Here is a 19053-nt window from a genome sequence, read left to right on the forward strand (position 1 = left end):
TCTTCCACCTGAGTTTGCTTTTGTGGGGAAGCCACAGATGAAGGGAAAGAACATTCTGAGAAGTTGGATTCACCTTGGAGGCCAAGGGCAATGACAGCCCTTGGCATACAGTTGGGCTCTTCCACATCAGACAATATATTAGGCCACATGGAGTATATGAGAGCTGTGGGCTGGGGACAGGGAGCCTCAAAAAGTATGACTATCCTATGAGCTGGCTAAGGCAGCAGAAATAAAAATGATCCATACACCTGAAACTAATATTGTATGTCAACTATAGCTGAAAAAATTAAAAATTAAAAAAGATGATCCAGCTTGCTCTGTAGCTTCAAACTGAATCATTTCTCCTTTTTGGCCTCTGTTTGTCTATGTCAAAAAGAGAATAGTGCACAAATACCAGGCATGAAAAAGGGGACATCACTACAGGTCCTACAGACATTCACAGGATAAAGTCTATAATGAACTACTCTATGCCCATAAATTTGACAACATCGATGAGATGGACAAATTCCTTGAAAGACCAAGAAAGGAACAGCAATACCTATCTATGTATTTCATTCTGCAGGGTATCAGTGAGTCCTCTGGTAAAAACAAACACAACAAACAAACAAAAACCCACAGTGACAAAAAACAGTCTGTTGTGGTCTCAAAGTTAGGAAGTCTATGGATGGCTCTTCAGTGAGTCTCAGAACCTGAGTACTGGCTGTGACGACCCAGAGATCCTTGCCTGTCTTTGCCAGAATGGCAGAAAGCAGGACTTGTTCATTATGGAAAATTTCAATCACAAAAGTAGAAGAGAGTATTATAATGAACCCCCAGATCCTGTCACCTAAATTTAATTGTAAACATCTTGCAAAAATTGCTTCATTTTTTATTTGTTGAAATATTTTAAAATAAATCCCAGACATGATATTTCAACCCTAAATACTCTGATACTCTAATAAAAATTTCTTACATGATTATTTTCACATATAACAAAATAATTCCTTAATATTCAATACTCTATGCAAATTTTCCTAGTTGCCCCCCAAAATGTCCTTTTATACTTTGTTTGAATCAGAATTCAAACAAGATCTACATCTTGTTTGATTTTAAGGCTTCCTAAGGCTTTTTTAATATTAAACATGTACACTCCCTTTTCCCCAGTTTTTTCACACCATTTATTTGTTGAAGACTGAGTTATCCTGTTTTGGATTTTTCTGATAGTTTTGCAACCTGAGTTCTGGATATGTTTCAAAGGTCCATGAAGCTTGTGAAATTAGATACAACAGAATTGTGCTAAGTACTTCCCCTACCCCATCTCCCCAACTCCCAGGAAAAAGTCTACAGCTTTCATCAGATTCTTGAGAAAATCCCTAACACAAACATGTTAAATCATCACTTAAGGAGAACACAGAGACACCTGGGCTTTAACTCAGATGTTTCCAATAGGTGAATAACCTTCAGCCAGTATCTTTCCCGCACTGGGCCCTAGACTTCTAATTTTTGAAGGGTTAGCTATACTTCAGACCTCCCCAGGATACCAGAAAGGATTTCCAGCTCCCTATCCTTCTCCCAGAATGTGAACTCAGGGTAGTGTGAGAGACTTTCTCTACTATGCACAACTACAAACTACTCCGAACCAAAAAATAGGTAATAGGGCATTGACCTTGGGTAAGACCTCAAAGGGAGGAGGATCTTACATTTTCTGGAAGATTATTACATGTTCAAACTAAGGTGAGTGAACAAAGACATTAGATTGACATTGAGAAATGACAGCATGCAGAAACCCTTAGATGGCTTGGCTCTGAGGACAGCTCCAGGGCACTCTAATGTTAAAAGAGGGAGACATAAAGGGGAACTGTCAAGGAAATTAAGAAGGAGCAGCCAAGAAGGTAAGAGAAAGACCCTAAAAGAGTGCTGTCCAGACTTCAAGAAAAGAACACGTTTTAAGATGGGGGAAGTGATAAACCGTGTCAAATAACTGTTGATGGGTCAAGTAAGAGAAAGACTAAGAATTGACCATTAGAGTTAGCAAACTAAATATAATTTGTAACCTTGACAAATGCATTTTAGTGGAGTTGTGGGCTAGACAGCCTGACTACAATGGGTTTAAGAGCGAATGGAAGGAAAAAGTGGGTTCATTGAGTTTTTTGTTTTTGTTTTTACTTTTCAAATTTACAAAAATTACAAAAATTTCAAATTTATAAAAAATTACAAAAATAAAATAATACAATAAACCTGTATACCTTTATTCAGATTTAATTATTGTTAACATTTTAACACATTTGCTTTATCATTATCTCTGTATGTGCCTATTACATATTTATCTGAATTATTTGAACATTGCATTTAACACTTCAGTGTATGTTTCCTCTTACATAACCACTGTTCAGTTATCAACTTTAATCTGCCAACCATATTCCAACATCAGTTGACCTAATGTCCTTTATAGCATTCTTTCCTTTCTGTTATCAGAGCCAGTCTAGAGTCAGGTATTGCATTTAATCGTCATATCTCTTTAATATCCTTTAATTTGGAATATTTCCACAGCCTTTATTTGCCTTCATAACACCCACTTTTCTACTGTGGTAAAATATACATAAAATTTACCATTTTAACCACTTTTAAGTGTACAGTTCTTAGTTCATTCACTTTCTTGTGTAACCATCACCATCCTCTGCCACCAGCACTTTTTCATCTTCCCCAACTGAAACCACCCATTACACACTAATTCTCCATTTCCCTCTCCCCTCAGTCCCTGGCAAACACCAATATACTTTCTGTTTCTAGGATTTTGACTATAACATTGCCATTTTTGAAAATATAGTCTCCAAAATACACTTATTTAGTTGAACATTTCTTGCTTGGTGTTTGTCTGGTGTTTTCTCATGAATAGATCCAAGTTATGCATTCTTAAGCAGAATATTGTATAGATGATGATGTGTCCTTCTAGGGTATCACATTGGTGATGTTAATTTTGATCACTTGGTCAATGTGTTACCCTATTTTTCCACTCTATTTTACTGTTTCCTCTCCTCCTTTGTACTAATAAGTTGTATGTGAGAAGACACTCTAAGACAATAAAATATTCTGCTCATCAAAATTTCTCCTTAGATTGAGCATCCACTATTAATTCTTGGTTGATCTCATCATTACCACTATGTCTGCAAAATGAGTTTCTGACTCTAGCATTCCCTCCATATTTTCCGGTCAGCCCTCAGCTTCTTGTATCCTCGTGCCATGCTCTCATGTTTTTTAACACTTCGTTACTCTCTGGTATAATAAGATATTCCAGTCTCCTCTGTACCCACCCTTCTCCAGCTCTGGAATTAGCTGTTTCTCTGGGGAGACCTATTTATGGGGGATGAAATTAGACTCTTACGAGTTGAATTGTGTCCCCCAAAAAAGATATGTTTAAGTCCTAACCTGTGGTACCTGTAAATGTGACCTTTTTTGGAAATAGGGTCTTTGCAGATGTAATCAAATTAAGATGAGGTCATACTAGATTAGAGTAGACCCTAAATCCAATGACTGGTGTCCTTATAATAAGAGGAAGATTTTGAGACACACAGATACACAGGGAAGAAGGCCATGTGATGACAGAGGCAGAGATTGGAGTGTTGTGACTACAAGCCAAGGAACACTAAGGACTGCCAGCGACCATGAGAAGCTAGGAGAGAGGCATGGAACAGATTCTCCCTCAGAGCCTCCAGAATGAACCAACCCTGCCGACACCAAGAGTTTGGACTTCTGGCATCCTCAACTGTGAAAGAATAAATTTCTGTTGTTTTAAGCCCCTCAGTTTGTGGTAATTTGTAATGGCAACTCTATGAGAAAATTAAGATCTGGCAACTAAATGTGCTCATTGCTACTGGGGTGACTTTTCTTTACAAGTCTTTCAGCAGGCAGACACACACACACACACACACACACACACACACACACTGGGCTTGCCAGTGCCCTTTGTTTTCCCTCTTCATTTTTCTATTTTTCCCCTTTTAGGAGCCAGGCATTAAACAGTAGGGCATTCAAAAATAACTGCATATACAAGGAAAATTGGAAAGTGATCGTACATGCCAGGGAAAAGAATTGAGAAGACCTTAAGTTTACACAATCAGGCTGAGCCTTGGCACAGAGACAGCTTGCGAAAATATAAAATTAAATTAAATTTAAAAATAACCAAAACAATAACAAAAAAAACCCCAGCAAACCCAGGGGAAGGAAGAAAGTCTCATTTCAAAAGTTACCATATTATTAGATTCAAATGGCCAGTGTTCAATAATAACAAAATACAAGGCATACTAAGAAGCAGGAAAGTATGACCTACTCGAAGGAAAAAATCAACAGAAACTGTTCCTGAGAAAGACCTCATTGCAGAAATACTAGACAAAGAGTTTAAAATAATTGTCTTAAAGAAGCTCAAAGAACTAAAGAATAATGTAGGAAAGGTAAAAAAAAAAAAAAGATGTATGAACAAAATGAAATTATCAGTAGAGATAGAAACTCTAAAAAGAAATGCTGAAAAATTACAATAACTGAAATGAAAAATTCTCTAGAGAGATTTAAAAACAGATTTGCACAGGCAGAAGAATCAGCAAACTTGAAGATAGGACAATGGAAATTATCAAGTCTAAGGAAATAAGAAAGACTGAAGAAAAGTGAACAGAACCTAAGGGACCTATGGGACACCAATAAGTAGACTAACATATGCATTATGGGAGTCCCAGAGGCAAAGAGAAGAAACAGGAGAAAGAGAGAGAGAGAGAGAGAGAGAGAGAGAGAGAGAGAGAGCGCAAGCACATGTGAGTGTGGGACAGAGGATAGAGGGACTATTTGAAGAAATAAGGCTGAAATCTTCCTAAACGGATGAATAACAACCAAGAAGTTCAACAAACTTTAAGCGAGATGAACTCAGAGAGACTGACACCGAGACACATTACAATCAAACTTTCAAAAGATAAAGACAAAGACAGAATCTTGAAAGCGGCAAGAGAGAAGTGAATCATCATATACAAGCGATCCTCAATAAGATTATCAGTAGATTTCCCATCAGAAACTTTGGAGACAAGAAGGCAGTGGGATGATATATCCAAAGTGCTATAAGAAAACAATTGTCAATCCAGAATCCTATATCCAACAAAACTGTCCTTCAAAAGTGAGGGAGAAACTAAGACATTCTCAGATAAACTAAAACTGAAGGAGTTCATTATTCCTTTGCCTGTTCTGCAAAAGTTAATCAAAAATTAATATCAAAAAATTAATATCAGAAGGAAAACTGGAAAATTCACAAAAGTGGGAAATTAAACAACACACTTTTAAACAACCAGTGGAACAAGAAGAAATCATGAGGGAAAATACTTAGAGATGAATGAAAGTGAAAACTTATGAGATGCAGTGAAAGTGGTGCTAAAGGGGAAATTTATAGCTATAAATGCTAACATTGCAAAACAAGAAAGATAAGTCGACAAACTAATTTTACAATTTAAGAAACTAGAAAAAGAAGAAAAAACTAAACCCAAAGACACTAGAAAAACAACAGAGAAAATTAATGAAATCGACTGGTTTGTTGAAAGAGCAAAAAAAAAAAAAAAAAAAAAGATAAACCTTTAGCTGCTAGGACTAGAAAAAAAAAGAAGACTCAAATTCCTAAAATCAGAAATAAAAATGGGGACATTACTACCAAATCTACAGTATTAAAAAGGATTATAAGAAAGTAGTATGAACAATTATATACCCCAAAATTTATAACCTAATGTAAAGGAGAAATTCCTACACACACAAAACCTTCCAAGACTAAATCATAAAGAAAGAGAAAATCTGAATAGGCCTATAACTAGTAAGGAGATTATATCAGTAATCAAAAATCTCCGGACAAAGAGTAGCCCTGGATCCAATGGCTTCACTGGTGAATTCTACCAATCATTTAAAAAACTAATAATAATCCTCAAACTTTTCAAAAAAAAAATAAAGAGAAGGAAATGTTTTCTAACTATTCTATGTGGCCAGTGTAGAATAAACACACTACAAGAAAACTATAGACCAATATCCCTTACAAACACTGATGTAAAAATCTTCAAAAAAAAAAAAAAACCCAAACAACAAACTGAATTGGGTATCATATTAAAAAGATTATACAATGTGACTAAGTGGGATGTATTCCTGGAATGCAAGAATAGTTTAACATTCAAAATTCAATCAATGTAATACATTACATTAATAGAATAAAGAGGAAAAGACACATGCTAATTTCAATTGATACAGAAAAAGCATTTCACAGAATTCCTCACCCTTTCACAATAAAAACATTCATAAAACAAGGAATAGAAGGAAATTACCTCAACATAATAAGAGCTATACATGAAAAACCCACAGTGAACATCATATTCAATGATGAAAGACTAAAAGCTTTTCCTCTAAGAACAAGGCAAGAATGCCCACTTCCACCACTTCTATTCAATACAGTTCTGGAAGGTCTAGCCAGATCAATTAGGCAAGAAAAAGAAATAAAAGGCATCCGAATTGGAAAGGAAGAAGTAAAATGATCTCTGTTTGCAGATGAAATGATCTTACATGTAGAAAATCCTAACGACTCCACAAAAAGCTGTTAGACCTAATAATCAATGAATTCAGCAGTCACAGAATAGAAACTGAATTCAGTAGTGTATTAAATGTAATGTTAACACACAAAAATCAGTTGTATTTCTATACACTAACAATGAATAATCTGAGAGTAAATTACAAAGATATTTCAATTTACAATAGCATCAAAAAGAATAAAATACTTAGGAATTAACCTAACCAAGGAAGCAAAAGACTTGTACAAAGAAAACTACAAAACACTGCTGAAAGAAATGATAGACAAATGAATGGAAATATATCCTATGTTCATGGATTGGAACACTTAATATTGATAAAATGCGACTACTCAAAGTGATCTACAGATCGATGCAATCCCTATTGAAATCTCAATGATAATTTTTGCAGAAACCCATCCTAAAACACATATGAAATCTCAAGACACCCCCAAACAGCCAGAATAATCAGAACAAAACCAGAAGACTCATCCTTCCTTATTTCAAAACTTACTACAAAGTGACAGTAAACAAAATAGTGTAGTGGTAGCATAAAGACAGACATATAAACTAGTGAAACAGAATATTGTAGCCCTTCCATATACTCAGAAGACTGATAGCTGCCCAGCCAGCAGCCAGGGAAGGCAGTACACAAAGAGCTGTCAGCAGCGCCTGCTTCCAAGGACGTTTCCTGCTGCTCCCGTGGACGTTATCCACTCCTGTAACCAAGCAGCACATCTCACTCCCTTGCGTCTGAGAAGGCGGCTGCTCCCCCAATGAGATTGCCCCTCCCTCTGCTTGTGTGCATAAAAAACTCTGCTTGCACTTGGTCAGCAGCTTTATTCCTGTAGCTTCAACCAGCCACTGCTGAAGCTTCCCTGCCTTGTGAGTAGTAAATGGCATTTCTCACCTCTTTGGTCCTCCTAGTGGTTCTTCCGGAATATCCAAACCCAGGTGCAAGTCCCAGGCCTGGTGCTCCTGCATTACAAATAGTGAGCCCCCAAATTAACCATTTTTGATGAGACTGCCAAGACCATTCAATGAGGGAAAAGATAGTCTTTTCAACAAATGGTACCGGGAAAACTGGATATCCACATGTAAAGAATGAAGTTAGATCCTTACTTAACACCATACACAAAAATGAACTCAAAATAGATCGAAGATCTAAAACAACAGTACTATTAGAAGAAAACAGAGGATAAAAGATTCACAAGATTAGATTTGACAATGATTTCTCAGATATGATACCATAGGTACAGGGAACAAAAGAAAAATTAGATAAATTGGCTTATAAAAATTTTAAAATTATGTGCATCAGAAGATACTATCAACTGAATAAAAAGGCAACTCACAGAGTGGGTATTTGCAAAAATACTTGCAAATCATATATCTGATAAGGGATTAATATCCAGAATATAGATATTCTCATAAAGCTCAACGACAAAAAACAAATAACCCAATAAAAAAATAGGCAATGGACTTTAACAGACATTTCTCTAAAGATGATATACAAATGGCCAATAAACACATGAAAAGATGCTCAACATCACTAATCATTGGGGAAGTGCAAATAACAATGACAATGAGATACTACCTCATATCCACTCAGATGACTACTATAAGCAACAACAACAACAAAAACAGAAAACAAGTATTGCTGAGGATATGGAAAGACTATAACCTTTGTGCACTGTTGGAGGGAATGTAAAATGGTACAGTCACCGTGGAAAACAGTATGGCAGTTCCTCAAACGATTAAAAATAGAATTACTATATGACCCAGCAATTCCACTTCTGGGTATACATATACCCAAAAGATTGAAAGGATGTTGAAGAGAGATATTTGTAAACTCATGTTTATAACAGCATTATTCACAATAGTTAAAATGTGGAAGCAATCCAAGTGTCTATTGATAGATGAATGGATAAACAAAATGTGCTATATACATACAATGGAATATTATTCAGCCTTAAAAAGGAAGGAAATTCTGCAACATCCTTCAACATGGATGAACGTTGAGGATGTTATGCTAAGTGAAATAAGCCAGTCACAAAAACTGTCTGATTTCACTTATACGAGGTACTTAGAGTAGTCAAATCATAAAGACAGAAAGTAGAATGGTGGTTGCCAGGAGCTGAGGGGAGATTGGAATGGGGAGTTAATTGTTTAATGGGTATAGAATTTCAGTTTGACAAGATGAAAATTATAGAAATGGATGGTGGTGATGGTTAAGATGGTAAATTTTAAGTTGTGTGTAATTTACCACAAAAAAAAAAAAGCTGAAAAAAAGCAGAGAAATAGAGAAATAAGGTGTTAACTTGAGAATATGGGGTCAAATGGGGGCTTTTTTTTTTTTAATGAGGGATATCACTGTATGTTTGTATGATGGTGGTAATGATCCAGGAGATAGGGGGACATTCCTAGAGTGATGACTTTGAATAGTTATTAGTAACTCAGTGTGCAATTTTATGGGAGGTCTCAGATAGGAACGTGCACTCATTTATAGTAAATGAGAAAAGGAGGAGTAGATGAACATAAATGTCATGGTGGGAGCAAAAAGTTTTCTTCTGGTTATTTCTGATATTCTCATTGAAATAAGAAGGTCAAGGTCATCAACTGAGTGAAGGATGGAGGAGGTATTGGAAGTTTGAGGAGAGTAGTAATGAAATAGAGGTCCAGGAGAGCAATAGAGTGAATAGACTTGAAACATGTAGTGAGATTACCGGGCAGCAGTATGTTCCTACTTGGGGTTAGTGGTCATGAATTTTAGTGAAACTAGTTAGAATGGTAGGTATTTCTCCAGCTATGTCCATCTGCAAGGATGCAAGCATGCAGCAGGCAGAAAATTGAATTAAACAGAGCTAAGGTTTTTCTAGTTCTATACTATGGAGGGAAAGAGGGTTAAATTTGTTGAGAGGATATTCCAGAGTGATTATAATGATGGACCATGAACTGTGGACCATGGGTAAGTATGCTAAGGAGGGATGTGAGGATATGAGGGTGATAAGGTACAGGGGAAAAGCTTTAGGATCAATGACTTGTATTGGGGTCCAAGAGTCTTTAGATTTAGACAACTACGGGGAGCAAGCTACACAGATAGAGCGGGTAGCAGTCAGAGGGGTTGTTAACATCCTTCATGGCCTTAACTACTTTCATATTCTGATAACTCCAAATTTATATCTCCAGCCTGAATCTCTACTTTGAACCCTAGACTGGTATATATAATTCCTTTTTTAACATCTTCATTTGGATGTATAGCAGGCATCTCAAACTTAAAACATCCAGATTTTTATATCTCTAAAACTACTCCACCGGCTTTCCCCATGCTCAGCAAATGGCCATTTCTATTTTTCCATTTGCTCAAGCCATTAGGAACCACTCTTGACTTCCCTTTTTCAAACATACTCCACATCTAATCCATCAGCATATCCTATCTGGCTTTACCATCCAAGGAACCCTCTCCTACCTGAACTATTATAAAGAACTCAATCATCCCACTGCTCCCACCCTGGACCTCCTACATTCTATTCCCCACACAGCAATCCTTAAAGGAGTCTTTAAAAATGAACAACAGATCACACCATTCCCTTTGTTCAAAATTCTTCGATGGTTCTCTAAGAGAAAAAGCCAAAGTCCTTACAATGGCCTAGAAGTCCTACATGATCTAAAGCAAAAGCCCCTCCTCTCACCTGTCTAAGTACATATCTTGTCTCTCTTCCTCTCACCCAGCACCAGCAACCTGGCTCAAACACGTGAAATGCCATCTCCCCTCAGGGCCTTGGCACTTGCTATTCCTTTGCTTAGAATGGTCTTCCCCCAGATAAACACATTTTATTCTTCATTTCCTTCAGATTTCTGCTCAAATATTGCCTTATCAGAGAGACTTCCTTTCCTTTCTCTCTGGAATTCTCCATCCCCCTTACTCTGCTTTATTTTTCTCCACAGCACTTAGCAAATGACACTTCTATACTGTCTATCTCTCTCCACTTCATGCCCACTTTATGAAGGAAATCACTTTGTTTTGTTTACTGCTTATTCCCAGTGCCTAGGTACAGTGCCTGGAACATAGTTAAACACGCAATATATCTTGAATGAGTGAACATATATAAATCAGCTGTTAGCTTCTGTATGATCGAAGATAAGGCTTGGCTCTTGTGGATTCTGAAGTGATACACCAAGCTATTCAAGCAGTGAACTTTAATGAACTTAGTTCTAAAACTATAAAATCCACTTGCTCATCATGGTGGCCATATCACCAGAAGTACTAAAGGCTGTAACTTAGTAATGCTATCCCTTGGATTCCTTCTAGCTATAATCTTAAAGGAATCTCAGATTGCTAAATTAATCAGAAGCAGAACTATAACTGGAGCCTATTCATTAACTCACCAATATTTACTGACCACGGTAAGAGCTAGACACTATGCCAGGGTCTGGGGAGGGAAAGAGAATGTGCAACACTGAATAAAATTCTTCTTGTGAGTACTTACTCACAAGAAGAATACAGTCTAGCAGTTGAGATAGTCAAGTAATTATAAAGTAGATCAATAAGTGCTACATAGAAGTAGGAACTTCTGACGGTGCACATGGAAGGGACACTGACCTAATAGGGTAGCATGATCAAGAAAGGGTTAAACAAGATATGATGGCCCACACCAGGATATGAGAGGTGGCATTTAGAAAGCAGAATCAAGAGGTCACATATGACAATCAGGTTTTCTCATGTAACTTGAGCACATGTTGTTTCTTCTGGAAAAAGTATGGGCTTTTGTGTGAAGAAGGAGGAGGCAGAGAAAAAGCACCTGTGAGACAAGGAAATAGATATGTTCAGTGTATAATTGGAAATATGTGTCTGGAACTCAGAAGAAAAGTTGGAGACAGAAATTAGAAGTCATCAATATTATAGATAGTAATTGAGTTCCTGGAAATTAAGATTATCCAAGCAGTAGGAGTAGAATGAGATAAGGGGATAGGATATGAGTCTAAAGAACACCAATATTTAATGGATGGTTAGAGCTAGAGGAGACTTCCAAGTTTTTAATATCTATATTTATTTATATTATTCTAAAAGCAAACACAAAGCTTCTGGATCAGAGATTGGAGTTATTATTATTATTACTTATACCACTAATTGTATTAGTTCTCTATGTCCAATACTCTACAGGTAACACGATAGGAGTCGGATGAACCCTGCTCATGCAAAGGGTTTTGTTTTGATTTTTAAATCACAGGAGAGGAACCTGGAAATTATGAATCTGAGAATTTATATAGATTACATGCTGCCTACCTGTCACCTGCCATACTAAGGGAAAGAAATTTGATCTCCCTAATGTACACAAATCCCTGGAAATATAAGTAAGTTCTCTGAGGAGGAGAAAGAGGATGGTCCCTAACTTATAAGCAAGGATTTGGATCTGAGAGAGTTTTGTTACCCTTTGAACAGAACCCGTTAAACCTCCAGGTCTGACACCACTGGAATGTGAGGAGCAACTGGCTCTGGGGAAAAGGAGACAGACATTCCTTAGCATGTCATCCTCCTCTACTCAAGAAACACAACCATGCAGAAACATGACAATATTCAAGAAGCATGACTTGAGGGAAAAGCCAGAAAGAGGCAGAAAAACAATCAAGAAAGTATAGGACCAGAGGAAGCCATGAGAGAGGACTGTTCCAAGGAAAGTGTAGTCAATAGGGTCTGTTACTGCAGAGGTATGAAAAGAATTGATGAGGAATCATTGGATTTAGCAAGAAGAAGGGTATGATGACCTTCACCAAAGCAGATGTGGTGGAGTGATGGGGGCTGCAGCTGGACTGCAGAGTTGAGTGGCGAATAAATGGTGAGAAGAAAAGACAATGTGAACTCAGTAGGACTGACTATGAAGTAGGTGAAGGAGATAAAGCAGTTTCCTGTCAGAAGGTAGGATGGGAAGATTTTAATATGGGAGAAACCTGCATATATTTGATATGCTGGTGGGGCCAAATCAATGGAGATGGTAGTCTTGAAGCTATAGGGAAAAAAGCAGAATACTGGTTTAAGTGAGGTCCTTGAGAAAACGACAGAGAATGGGGTCCAGGGAACAGCTAGAAAAATCAGCTTTAGACCAGGGTAGAAGGTATGGAGGTGAGTCTATTTTTCCAACATAGTATGGGGGATAAGAAAAAAATAGGTAAGACTGTAGGTGTGATAAAGAGTTAAGGGAACTGTTAAGAAAAAAAATACTCAATGATACTTTTTAAAGCCTGGTGACTATCCTGGTGGGTATAAGGACCAATGTGATGGAATTTTGCAGTGGGAGAGAGATTGGGTTCAGCACTGAATACAGCATGGGCAAGTGGGAATTTGTAGCCAAGGAGCAGGGTGGGGTCAATGGATGGAAATTACTAGGAGGAAACATCAAGGGTAAGGGGAGAGTCTTGTTAAACCGGCCTAAAAGGATTCTTGCTGAAGGCAGGCCAGGGTGACCAGACGTCACCTGGGGGACGGTGGAGGATAAGAATTACATATGGAGGGTGATGAGATAGGAGGGTCGGGGGTTCTTGGTAAAACTAGATTTTATAAGGAAGTGCACAGATGGGAGCCTGTCCCATCTAATGCATTCTCTTTTTTGAGTGAAGTAGAAAGTTATTTGCCAGGAGTGGGCAGGGAGTGAAAAAAGTCTTGAGTTTGTAGGGCAGCCATCTCTCAGGATGCACAGCATTCTCCAGGATTGCTTAGATGCCTGGGTGCAAGTACAGTGAATGAAGTTGTCAAATTCAGACTTGGATAGGGAGAGACTATTCAGATACTGCTGCAATATAGAGAATGCTGCCACCTCAGGCTCTGCAAGTGTGTCAAAATCAAACAATGGCTTTTCTTTGACAGGGAGGGCTAACGGGAACTTTTAAGGAGAAATTGAGTAAGCGAGGAGGTGAGCAGACAGCACAAGTCTCATCTGACAGAAAATATTTCCCCGTGTTCAGCTGATAGCTGATTCTCAGGAAGAACTGTTTGGGGAGGATGTTCTGCATTTTAGTGCTTGCTTGGACTTGAAGTGAAGCTAAATTTCAGAGGCTCGTTGGGAGGAAAACCGAGAATGTATGATTTCAAAGAAACTAAGTGAAGAGGGAGTGATCAACTGTGTCAAGTGCTGCTAATAGGTCAAAAAGAATAAGAACTGAAAATCGACCACTAGATTTAGCAAGTCAACCGTTACATTTAGCAAGATGAAAATTATTGGTAACCTTAACAAGAACAATTTTGGTAGAGTGATGGGTGTAAAAGTCTGATTAGAGTGGGTTCAAGAGAAAACGAGAGAAGGTAAATCGGAAGCAAGAAATATAAATGATAGTTTCCATGAATTTTGCAGAATTGGGGCAGTAGTTGATGAGACAAGAGGACTAAAGTGTGTGTGTGTGTGTGTGTGTGTGTTGGTTTTCAAGTTGACAGAATTGCTGGAGTCAAGAACTTGATAGACAAAAAGGGATGGGATCTAGTGCCCAAGTGGAGGGACTAGTTTTAGGTAATGAGTAGTTCCTTTTGGCAGAAAGCAGCGTATATGGGCACAGATGTGGGTAGGCATGTAGCGCGTGAGTCTGGGAGATTCTCTTCTGATTGCTTCAATTTTCTCGGTGAAGTAAGAAACAAGCTTTTTAATTGAGAGAAAGGCAATGGGAATACATGTTGTAGGTTTGAAAACTTGTGTATGGTAGTGAATGAACTTAGAAAACAAAACAAAAAACAGTGCTTGTCGGGACACATTGGAACTATTTGCGGTTTCACGGTTCTAACTTCACACAGGCACCGGAGTGGCAACGCACCTTCCTCCCGCCACCCTCCGGGCCCAGGTGCAGCTAGACTACCTAAGGAGAGAGAAGTAGTCGCACGGTGCCTGCTGGGAAAGCTCCCTCTCTCCACGGGACTTCCCGGGAGCTGTCAATCCACCTGCTGCCTCCACATTTTTTCTCAGGAACCTTTAAGAAGCGGGGAAACACAAGTTGCCACGAACGAGGCACACTGGGAACTGGTCTTCCAGAATCGAATATGTTAGGAACTATAGTTCCCGTCACCTCTCCAAACACACCTCCTTTCCAAACTACTTGTCGCATGCAACACCAGGGTAGCGGTGTTGGCCTGACCGGGAAGTAAGGCCCAAGGAGCTTCCCCGCGAGCATCTGTTGTGTCCAGAATAACCAGACCCAACTTGAGTGCTCTTAACCAGGAGACAGTTTATTAGCCGGCGGCTGTCCTTGCAAAGGAGCAGCCTCGAAATGCCAAGATACAAGGTTTTTAAGCCCCAAATCCCATTCCTCATTCTGTCTTAAACACAAAGGTCCATCTTTCTCCTATTCACTACCTGTCAACCCACTGGTCAGGTGTGCAAGCGGGAAGTACAGAAGCAGAAAGCTTGTGTTAGAATGTTATGTTCCTATGGGTGATTGCCTATGTTCCCATGGACAATGGCCAGTGTTCCCATGGGCGATGGCCAAACAGTAATTTTCAGCTTATATACAATTGATTATTTTTCATGCCACGCAAGCAAGCAGGGTTACACAGGCTAAAATTGGCAGTTAGCGTATGAGCTCATTGTTACAAGTTTTATGATTAACAGAGCGTGGTTAGGGGTTCCAGAAACTAGGCCTAAGTTATGGACTTCCTTTGTCCAGTTTCAGGTTTTAATTATTCTTTAACCCTTTCACATTTCAGCAGGCCATTACACATCCTGGTAATTGCAGTCCCCGAGCAAGGCACGTGAGAGCTTGAGTCCCCCAACAGCTCCCTGATATCGCCGGGAGACGCTGGGAAACAGACTAGACTGGAGGGAAAGGCGCACCTCACGAAACTTGGGAGGGATCGTACTGGAAACTGCAGTTTCCCCAACGCAGGGCACAGCTGGAGACTGGAAAACCCACTCTTGCAGCCGCCACGACCCCTGGAGAGATGGGGAAGGGTACGGCCCGGGGAGCGTCGCATCGTGGACGCTGGGAAACGCCGCCCCGCCTCTGAGGCCCGCACTGGGAGTCGCGGTCCGCTGGCCTTCGTGAGTGTCGTTCCGAGCCCAGAAGGACGAAGTGTCCGCCCAAGGGAGGTCCCGCACGACTCCCGCCCGGCCACCCTGTCACGCCGGTTCCCTGCCCCGCCCTACTTGTGTCCGTCTCTGAATTGGAGCGCGAGAGCCGCGACATCCGCAGAGCAAGAAGGCGCGACAGCTCAAGGGCGGGAGCCGTCGGGTGGGAGGAGGCCGGGCGAGTCCCGCGGGGGCCTGGGCTCCGGAAGTCGCAAGGGGCCCTTGGGGCCGCACCGCGGCTCTCAAGCCCGCGCACGCGCATCTGGGCGGCCCTCGCCCCTGATCGCCGAGCGCCTCCTACTCCCCGCGTCTCGCGTAGTCGAGACGTTCCGCGTGCTTTCCCGCAAAAATTCGGCGGTGGCATTTCCCAGCCTAAGCAAGGCGGAGGCAGGGAGGGGCGGGGCGGGCGCGGAACGGAGCAGTGGCTTCTGCTCAGACCCGCGTCCCTGCTGCTGACCGCCCCGCTCGCTCTAGGCTTCGGCTTACTCAGGTGGTCTACACGGAAGCCAGAGGAGCAGCGGGGCGGCGGGGTTCGCTCAAGTTTGCCTTCCAGCGGCCTCCCCGCCCGCCTATTTGCCTCTGCGAGGGATGGCGCAGAAAGAAGCCAGAGAAATGTTTGGGCAGTGTCTGCGCTGTTTCCCACCACAGTTGTTTTTATAAAACATTTCGCTCTGTGGCTTCTTCGGGCTCGGTGGAGCTCGGACGCTGTCATCGTACAGGACGCCAGCAGACCCATTATATCCACAAAGAGCCGCTTGAGCACGCGCGCCGCTGATGCAGGGCCTCTGTCATAAAGGCCAGAGCTTGCTACACACATCCCCGCGTGTCAGGAGACAATAGCATAATAGTTAAGAACTGGCCTGGAGTCTGAGTCTCTGGCCCTGCCACGTTCTAGCTGTGTGGCTGGAGAAGGGTCTAATAGTACCTTTAAGTAGGGCTGTGCGTTCAGCAAATAAAAATGTGGGACACCCAATTAAGTTTGAATTTCAGTTAAAAGGCTAATTTTTTTTTTATCATAGGTATGTCCTAGATATTGTTTATCTGAAATTCCGATTTGACAGGGAATCAAATTCAAATTTAACTGTACTTTATCTGAAGACTCTGATTTAAGGCATTATAGGAGACACTGCATGAACAGCCCTTAGAATAGTGCCTGGCACGTGTAAACATTCGATAAAGTTTAAAAGGCCAAACTCCTTCCACCGCACACCACCCCACACAACACAGTGAATCTAGTCATCTGGTTGTGCCATCTGAAATGACTAGCCTTCAGAAAGCCACGCTGTCATAAAAGGTCAGTTTAAATGCACTCTCCACCCCACCGCGCTACAGTGACCTTGTTCCATTATTACAGAGGGCCAGATTCCCCCTGCCTCCCAGCACTTGGCACATTCATGTGGGGACTTTCAGATTTTTCGTAATGTCAGCGCTGTGTCACCAGACACAAGTGTCGGGGGAAGGGGGTTGGGGAGGCTGAACCATTATGATGTTTGAGTTAGTGACACTCTATGGGAAGCTGTGACTAGAGTCTGTCTCTTCGAGTTCAGGGCATGTTATCTCTTCTGTGGAAGATAAAGGTTTGTGAGTGAGGAGAGAATGGAGAAGGAATAGGGAAGCCTATGATGTCAGTAATAGGTTTTCCCAGCTTGGAGAATGTGTATTGAGTGGTGTTGGTCCCACTGAGCTCAAGACACCTGCCATATGTGAAAAAAGACTTCGTTCAGTCAGAGAAGTCCAAAGGATTAAAGGAAATATCAAAGCGGCAGAACGTAGGACTGTAAATGTAAGTCTGTTTGACTCTAAAGTTTCTCTTTCGTCTCTCTTCCTCTCAATCTCAGCAGGCCCCTTCAATTCTTTCACAATAATAGCACCCTAAATTTGTATTGCATGTTTTCATTATAAAGCCTTTTGAATTTCATGATCTCTTAATTTTGTAAAGGCTTTAGTAGGGAAAAAGATACAGATGGCATTCCTCTCTTAGGTCAAGTGGGGTTAAAGTGAGGTGCCCGCCTCTCACTGCAAACCTGGTGGAATGGAGCACTGGCCCAGGATTTAGACAGTGTCGGGCATTTTCCATTTTTCCAGTCACAGTTCCTAGTCTTAAATCACCATAGAAAACTTTAGGGAGATTATGGGATCCCATCCTCATTTCTATTCACATCAGCCTGTTCTCTGCATTTTCACTCACCTTAATGGCTTCTTCCTCCTGACATTTAAACATGTTTAACTATTTTTTTTTTTAAATCATTCTCTCCAAGCTGAGAAAACCTATTACTGACATCATAGGCTTCCCTATTCCTTCTCCAGTCTCTCCTCGCTCACAAACCTTTATCTTCCACAGAAGAGATAACATGCCCTGAACTCGAAGAGACAGACTCTCGTCACGGCTTCCCATAGAGTGTCACTAACTCTATTCATGGTAGAAATTGAAGTGAGGTAGTAACTATTGCTAGGTGGAAGAGAAATGCCTGAGATTTTTCAGGTAGAGATGGGAATTTCCAAGGCGGTCGTCCATAGCACTCTGGTGCCATCCTGGGAGCTGTTCTGATCTTCAACAAAATAAGTACAGAAATTCAGAATCAGCACTTAGGAACTTTCATGGCAATTTGACAGAGTAATTATGTCTGTTGAATTGAATAATGAAAAGTCTTTCCTTGACCCTATATACGCTCCTACTTCTCTCTCCCTCTCTCTTGCTTTCTCCCCTTCTCCCCGTCTCCCCATCATCCCCAAGCTTTTGGAAAGCTGCACTTAAGTTTCTTACTTTTCATTTGCTCCTCAGCTCTCTCCAGTATGACCTCAGGAATCGCTACTTGTTGATACTGTTCTCATTAAGGACACCAATACCATTTGCCAAACCCACTCTTTGGCTGGTCTGACTTGACCTCTCTGTTACAGTTGATCTGCCTTCATGAAACTCTCCTCCTCTGATTTCTGGGAGAACATCCTATCTCTCTATAGTTGATCCTTCTCAGTGTGCTTCCCCATAATTATCTGGCTATCAAGTCTCCTTCTCATGCCTCATATTCCCATATGGGCATACTCCTTCAGATACCTAGCTTGAGCTCTCCCTATAGGTTAGTCACGTTCATGTATTCGTTTCAAATTTAGACCTTTCCTCCCGGTGTCCAGACCTATATATCCAGTTGTCGTCCTCAATTCAGATGTTTTATAACCACCTCAACAAATCCAAGATCAAACTGGTCTTCTCCATACCTGCTCTTACTGTCCTAGAGTCCATTTGAATGCATCAAATTTCATTCAGAACCTAGCTTAGAAACACAGGAACCATTCTAGATTTCCCTTTTCCCAATTCTCCATACCCAATTAATCTACAGTCTTGAGAATGATAGAGCAAATAGTCATGTGCCCACAACCTTGGAATTTCACATTTGAAATTCATTGTAATTAGTTTTTTGCTTAATTATCCAGTGGCTGGATGCTTTCACTTAGCATGATAT

This window comes from Pteropus medius, unplaced genomic scaffold (assembly GCF_902729225.1).
Source record: "Pteropus medius unplaced genomic scaffold, Ma_sr-lr_union100, whole genome shotgun sequence".
Classification (NCBI taxonomy): Eukaryota; Metazoa; Chordata; class Mammalia; order Chiroptera; family Pteropodidae; genus Pteropus; species Pteropus medius.